This window comes from Copadichromis virginalis, linkage group LG1, assembly GCF_057382275.1.
Source record: "Copadichromis virginalis isolate Kocher_CV1m ecotype Utaka linkage group LG1, C_Virginalis_male_GT1.1, whole genome shotgun sequence".
In the NCBI taxonomy this organism is placed as follows: Eukaryota; Metazoa; Chordata; class Actinopteri; order Cichliformes; family Cichlidae; genus Copadichromis; species Copadichromis virginalis.
Window position 1 is genome coordinate 31,930,732 of NC_140618.1, and position 7,363 is coordinate 31,938,094.

Here is a 7,363-nt window from a genome sequence, read left to right on the forward strand (position 1 = left end):
ATGTGGTGAAAGATATCTCAGGGAGAAGGTTTTTACATCACATATCATTAAACGTTAATTAGTAAAGTGGGCTTCAGGGACCTTGCTTCCCATCTGGCTGTCTCTCACATACCTTGTCCTTCACATTTCGTTGAGAAGATGAAAGTAGGAATGGCTCCCACATCAGCGCAGGACTGCAAGTGTATTAATAATGCAATTTGTGTTAACGACAGAACATCTGCCCCAGGTTGCTGTATGGTTAGCCACAGGTGCACCAGCTGTCTTTTACCATTTATCCTCCTAATCACTTCAGCTGACGTCAGAGTTTAAATCGCGAGAAGGAAGCATCATGTTCTTTTTATTAAAAGTTAATTAAACGGGACATTTTATTTTCCTGTTTAAATCAAAGACAAAACTTTTCTTTCTCCACCAGTTTCTTCATTTACTCCCTTCAGAAAAACTGGTTTTACACCAGATTGATTCCCAGATATAAAAGTACAAGGCATGAAAAATAAGATATAAATGGGAAAAAAAAATCAAATACATGCAGCAAAAAGCTCCAAGGAACACAAAATTATTAATATTAACTACATTTATTATGAATATTAAATACTAACTAATGTAGAAGAGCTTTCCTCCCAAACTCCTCTACAATTTGGGAAGAAGATAATGGAGGGTATAAGGATTTTTTAGATCACACAAGCAAACACACATACATATGAGTGTGGGGATCCTGTGATAAAAGGCTGAAACACCCACTATAAGCTCGGTGGGTGACATCACTAAATGGCCATCATCATCATCAAAAAAGCAATCCTCCAATTCCACCTATTACAGTAAGTGCTATTAAGCAAACACAGTGCGGAAAATCACTCTCCTGCTTACAGAACCCAAGTTTACTTTCTTGAAATTGTTGTTTTTGCTCAAACATCAGTCCACACTCAAACCTATACTTCTATAAGGACATAAGGCAAATGATTGCTGAAGGCAGGAGGCTAGAACCAGCTTCTTTGCTGGTATTAGCGTTGTTTTTTAAATGCATAAATGACCATTGGGTCTTTTCAGTGGATGTATTCTAAAGCAGCGGTCCCCAACCTCCGGGTCGTGAGAATTGAGGCTCAGGTGTTAAATTTATGGTTTTCATCTGTATTTTTGTTTTGATTGCTTTTATCAGTTTCCCTGGGTCTTTTTACCATGTGTTATGAATACATCTTATTTTTTTTTTGGTACCGGTACAGGTTTTATTTTGTTGAATTTATCCGCAACACCTTAAAGGCCAGCCCTTGAAATATTGTTGGACATAAACCGGTCCGTGGCGCAAAAAAGGTTGGGGACCGCTGTTCCAAAGTAACTGGCTAGTTCGACATTGGTCATCTGTCTCAGGTGCTGAAAGTGCTATGTTCCTATTGCAAATCCCACCTATAAACCATCACTGAAATGCATAAACAAACGTTACAATTCCTGTTAAAGAATGGAGGGTATATGTTGGCTACTTACCCAGCGTGTCAGTCGATCCCTGCAATTCAAAGAGAAAGCAGAATATGAGTCAATGTCAGGATACAAACACCAGCTGTGTTGAGAACTGTGTCTTAAGGATGAATTAAAGAAAGCAAAACTCTTATTCTGTCTAAAAATGGAACTTCTATCTCAGTGTACTTTAAGCGATTCTCCTGTTAAAGTTTCCTTTGCAGCGTGAAGAACAGGCTCTTCTCGCTTCGCTTTGCTGCGTCTCTCCTCCGTTAGTGTTGCTTCATCAGCGGAGACACTGTTCTCTCCACCTAGTGCACACTGGGCCTACAACCAGCACAGTGTCTCATCATGTTGAGCAAAATGGACACAGGAGTATCTAAAGGCTTATCACTTGCATTGTATTACCCAGAATTCCTTTTGCCTATGTTATGCTCATCTCTCTTGCTCCTGATCCACATTTGGCATGGCTGGATGGTCATTTTGCCAGAGGAGAATTGGAAGAGATTGTGTGCAGCCCCTTCAGTATGCTCTCCCTCCGAGCCTCTGGATATTTCAGCGGAGCAGGGAAGCAGCTAGGCAACAGTCTATGAGAGAGGTAATTGGTTCCTGGTGATGAGACGAATTGACATTCATTTGGCCACAATGCTGTTTTTATTTCCCCGTCTGCGCCCTCCGACGAACGCAGAAGCCAAATCGGGCCAGCGTTGAAGCTGAAATGCCTCGGCTATTTCTCGAATAAATATCAGCATGTGTTTTAAATGGAAGTCAAATTGAGACGGGATTGTCCATCCAGAGTGAAGGAGAGTGGCTTCTCCTCACACACACACTTTGATGGGTATCTCTTACCATCGTGCTTGAGCGCATCCGAGCATTCCTTGCCTCCAGACGCAGCGAAGAGAAAAGAACACATCCTCCAGAACTGACAGGGTTTATTCTTTTTACTGTCAGAGCTATTTGTAAAACAACTATTCTTTGGTGGCAATTCTTTAAATATTAAAAAGTGAGGTTCTAGTTCCTTACTTTTTTCTTTTTTTCGAAGCTGGAAATCTCTGCCAGAAGCTTTTACTCTGTGAAAAATCAAACGCAGGTAACACCAAAATAGACTGACAGCTTCTCTGGGGTTTATGGATGCGGATATTCATGCGGTGAGGGGGCTGCAGGGTGGAGGGGTGGATGGGGAGGAGTAACAAACATTTCAAACATCACCTTCACGGCGTGGCATAGTGGCCCCGCCGTGCACGCTCCCCGTCAAGCGCAGCCGCCGTCGCACCGTGCTGCACGTTTGCGGCTCTATCGCAAAAATTCATTAACAAAGCGGAGCCGAGACGAAACAGGCGCCTTTTTTTTCTGCCTCATCGGTAAGATTCAAACTGAGCGTGAGTTACGTAAGCGCTGCTAAATTTATCAATGCTCATTTTATGCAAAGCCTGAGCTCCCAGGCGCAGACTGTGTGATGTTCAGAATGGGAGAAAGGCTTTTGTTTCCCCTGCAAGCCATCTGATTTCTATTTCCGTGTCTGAAAAACAAGATTTTAAAAAGGTCATGCTAATTTTAGCCGTGTTTTCGTGAAGGAGAAGGGAGATGCTTTTCTTTTTCGTTCAAACGCAAGAGACAATCAAAGCAGACTTCAGTCAGATTACAGCTGAGGTTACAGCGCAGAAGATTACAGTCTCGGGTGAATGGCAGGCACATGCTACTTCTCCATATGCTGCTTTCTTCTGTCACTCTCGCTCCTCTTCAGTGTGTGAGAAAGAGACGGAGAGGAGGACTGACAGTGTGTTTTTCCGGGGTGTACCTCAGTGGAAAGAGTGTGCAGGAGTCTCTCAGTGTCTGTTTCATTCACAGTGAAGTCTAAAACTGAAGTGGTGATTTCCAGATCTCACGCAGGATCTTTGTACTTGAACAAGGCAGCTTTCGTGCTTTTTGAAACTCTGTCTGCCTCCTTCGTACACGCTTCTGACGACCTCCACTGGAAGCATTAACTCATTAAGCTGTATGCTTAACCCCTGCACTTTAATCCTCATCCTGACCTAAATTTAATCCTATTTCTGCCAGTTGGCAGGTTATTTTCCTTTTTTCTCCCCACTGCTTCAAACCTTTTTTTTTATGTTCGTAAGTCTTCCATCATTTAAATCCACTTATCATGCTCAATACACTGCACACAGGAAGTCTTTCACAGGAGTAAAGTGGAGCTCAACTTGTGATGGCAGTGAAGCCACTGGCATTTTGATCTGTGACATCTTTAAACTCTTTTAATAACACAGTAAATGGTAAATGGCCTGTATGTGTATAGCGCTTTACTTAGTCCCTATGGACCCCGAAGCACTTTACACTACATTCAGTCATCCACACATTCACACACTGGCGAGCTACATTGTAGCCACAGCTGCCCTGGGGCGCACTGACAGAGGCGAGGCTGCCGGACACTGGCGCCACCGGGCCCTCTGACCACCACCAGTAGGCAACGGGTGAAGTGTCTTGCCCAAGGACACAACGACCGAGACTGTCGGAGCTGGGGCTCGAACCGGCAACCTTCCAATTACAAGACGAACTGCCACGATCCCCCGATAAGTACTAAGTACTAACACTTCATTTTCATGTCAAAACACTCACCGTCCCCTTTTACAGAAAAGTTAAAAACAATAAGAATAAACAAAAATGCCCATCAAGTCAATAAAACAAATTTCCAATATGTAAAGTCAGAGGATTTATGTGACGGTGGAACACGGTCAGGAAATGAAAATGTTTTGGAAATGGAGAGAGACTCAGTAGCATGAATGTTTGGCTCTAGACCCCATGGTAGTGAAACGGGGGGGGGGGGGGGGGGGGGTGACATGGAGAGAAGATGGAGACCTGAGAGTACGAGTGGGTGCGTTGACATGCAGCAGTTCACAAAGGTATTTAGCTAGAAGCCAGTGGAGCTGGTGAAGGTCAGGTGTGGAATCAGAGTTCTGGACCAACTAAAGTTTATGTATGAAAAGCATCAAATGCTCTGGGGTCTCTTCAACCTCTTCAATCTACAAACATCATCACTGCATCTTACACTGTCAGCAACGCCAGTACTCAAAACTGGAACCTTCATATGATGCTTCTACTCAGCCACTGTCCTATCATTTTCTTCACTTATTTTAAAATGTTATTTTATATATTCATTTATATATGTTTTATTAAAAACCTCAAATAAAACATTAAGGGTAACAGACATGCAAGGAAAATAAATGCATTCATATACCTTGATCAAGAAGTATTAGTGCATCTTGTGCAATTTGATTTTGAAATCTCACAGCAAAGAATAAATCTAAACCATTGAAACACGATGAAAGGACAAATAGTTTTATCTCTGGCATTAATAACATAAAATGACCTTTTACAGAAGGGTTTGACTTCAGTAAAGTTTATCAAGGACGGAATGATAAAACAGAATAAAATAGTCTTTATTCTGTCAGTATTTATAGATGACATGCAGTGCTCTATTACTCACTGAAACCTGTATACATAGATTACATTCATACAGTTCTAACAAGCTTCAGTATGACCACCTTTATTCTTCAACACAGCTTGAAGTCTGTTAGACAAGCTTTCATATCTTTTCTTTAAGTAGTAGGAATGGTTCATAGAATAGAATAGTTCAGGAATAGTTCTCTGGGCTTCTTGAAGGACAATCAATGCTCTTCTTTTGATGTTGGCTGCCTTTTGTTACAATTTCTGTCAACATGATCCCACACTGCTTCAAGGACTGGGCTCTGGGGAGGCCAATCCGTGATCCCAGTTTTCCACTGTGTGTTTTTCTATTGTATTAGGTTTTCCTGGATTTAATTTCCAGTTTCAGATGCTGTTCATCCACTGTATATAGTTTTTTTAGGCCCACCACTTCTTTTATCCTCCACTTGTCTGGTTTTCTTTCTTTTTTTGAGGGCACACAGTAGACCATGCTGAGATACTCTAAGAGTTCAGCAGATAGCTCATGGAAATCATCTTGACACTGTAAAAATATAATCAAAGGCTGTTATATCTGGCATTCTTCTAACTTAAAACTGGGTACAAATTATATGGACTAATCTTGTCTCAAATGAATGAAGACGGATATGTTTATATCAGATTGCTAGTAGCAAAGTTTAACAAAAGATTGGAGATTTAAACTTGTTTCTTTAAGTTTTCTTAGACACAGGACAGATTTATGCCTTGAGTTAGTCGCCTTTTTATGATTGAATGATTCAGTCCAGGTATAACAATTGGACTGAAAATGAATTAAAAAGCAAAAGAAAAACGTAAAAAAAGTGATGGGTGTGTAATAGTATGATGGAACCAATTCCACGAAGCTCCTGGCGTGAAGTTTTTGTGCTGATGTTAATGTCACAGGAAGTTTTGGACCCCTGCAGGCAGGAGAGCATTGACAACCTTTATAGACTATGCACCTCAGCACTCAGTGGCATTGTTCTTAATGTTTACATGATCTGCCACTTCATGGCTGAGTAGCTGTGCTTCCTAAACAATAACACCACTTAGAGCTGATGGTAGAATACGACTGGTTGCAATGATGGCGTCCAATTACAGCACCATGCTCAAATTCAGTGAGCTCTTTAGACTGACCCATTCTTTCACAGAAGGTTGTAAAGGCAGCCTGCATGGCTGGGATGCTGGATTTTATATACCTGTTGTAATGAGACTGAAAACACCCAATACCTTTATGCACATAGTCTACAGCTTTGACACACTAACAAATTTTTAATACTCCATAATAATCCATTTTCTTAGACGCTCAATGAATTCACAGGGGTGCTGGAGCCTGTCGCAGCTGTCACAGGGTGCAATGTGGGATACACCCTGGAGAGGTTTGCCATCCATCATGGGGAAGTCTGAATTCTAAGGAATCCAGATCCAACAGGTCTCAAGCAGCCAGTCCTTAGAACTGCCAAAGTCCTAAAGAATATTTTAAAATTCACTGTCAGTTGTTGAATGGCCTAAGAAAGATTTCTAGAGTTGAAATCAAAGTATGTAGTTTTAATGTTATATTTTTAGGTTACAGTGCCAGTGATGGCATTTTTGTACAAATATTTATAAATGTTACCACCAAACACCATAATCATTCTTAACTCTTCAAGGCACTTGGGATTTGTCACAGTTCGATACCAACCCTTCAGTAAATGTTACTGTTGTTGACATTTTTTGTCCTCTCACCTTCGTGCATGGTTGCATTGAAATCCCACACAGCACAAAAGGAAACGCCTTCCTCACGCTCCCCTCAACAATTCAGTGACTCACCTCCCGTTTATGAAGCCTGCATCGACCCTGATAGTACTACAGCTGAGTTTCACATATGAAACTGTCCCCATTTCCCTTCGGCTCGGCTGATCTGTGCATTTCATATGATTCAGAGCATCACGGATCATTAAGCATTTGCAACACGATCAGCGTTCCCACGTTCAAAATGGTGGAGGGGAGCTGTTTAGCGAGGAGCCGCTGGATCCTGATCAAGCCTCTATGCTAGGGATATGTTTTCGCTACAGACCACACTGCCTGTTACCATGACAACAAACAGAAATTTCTCTTCTCTCACACACACATTTAACCCGAGTGCTTTTCAACACTGCAACCATCCTCCCCTCTCTTCCTCTCTCTCCCCCGGAGTTGCTACCCACTTCTCTGCTCCCAGCATCTCCAGAGTTTGGGGAATACACTTCAATTGATCTCCTGCAGACGAGCGGAGCGAGACCGGTCACGTGACTAATTCAGATGTCAGCGACATCACTGCCTCGTTTCTTCTCGCTTTTCAGGCACGATCGTTTTGGGCGCAAACTACAGCGGAGCCTGTGCAACCTGAAGCAGAATGAATTGAGCTAACAAACACGGTGAAGCGACGAGGCGCTTAGTGTCGACCCGGCTGTGCGACCGGGTCAGGCCCACTCAGGAGATC

At 42.3% G+C, this 7,363-nt stretch overlaps 1 protein-coding gene across 1 annotated transcript in view; it reads right to left on the minus strand.

The window, feature by feature from the left end:
• Nucleotides 1–1,465: 1,465 nt before the first annotated feature.
• The window catches only part of kcna4 (potassium voltage-gated channel, shaker-related subfamily, member 4), a 66,834-nt gene continuing 60,936 nt past the window's right edge, over nt 1,466–7,363 (minus strand). Inside the window, exon 2 of the mRNA XM_085459827.1 lies at nt 1,466–1,495. The gene's annotated coding sequence lies outside the window, so the exon portion shown is untranslated. The remainder of the gene's footprint in view (nt 1,496–7,363) is intronic.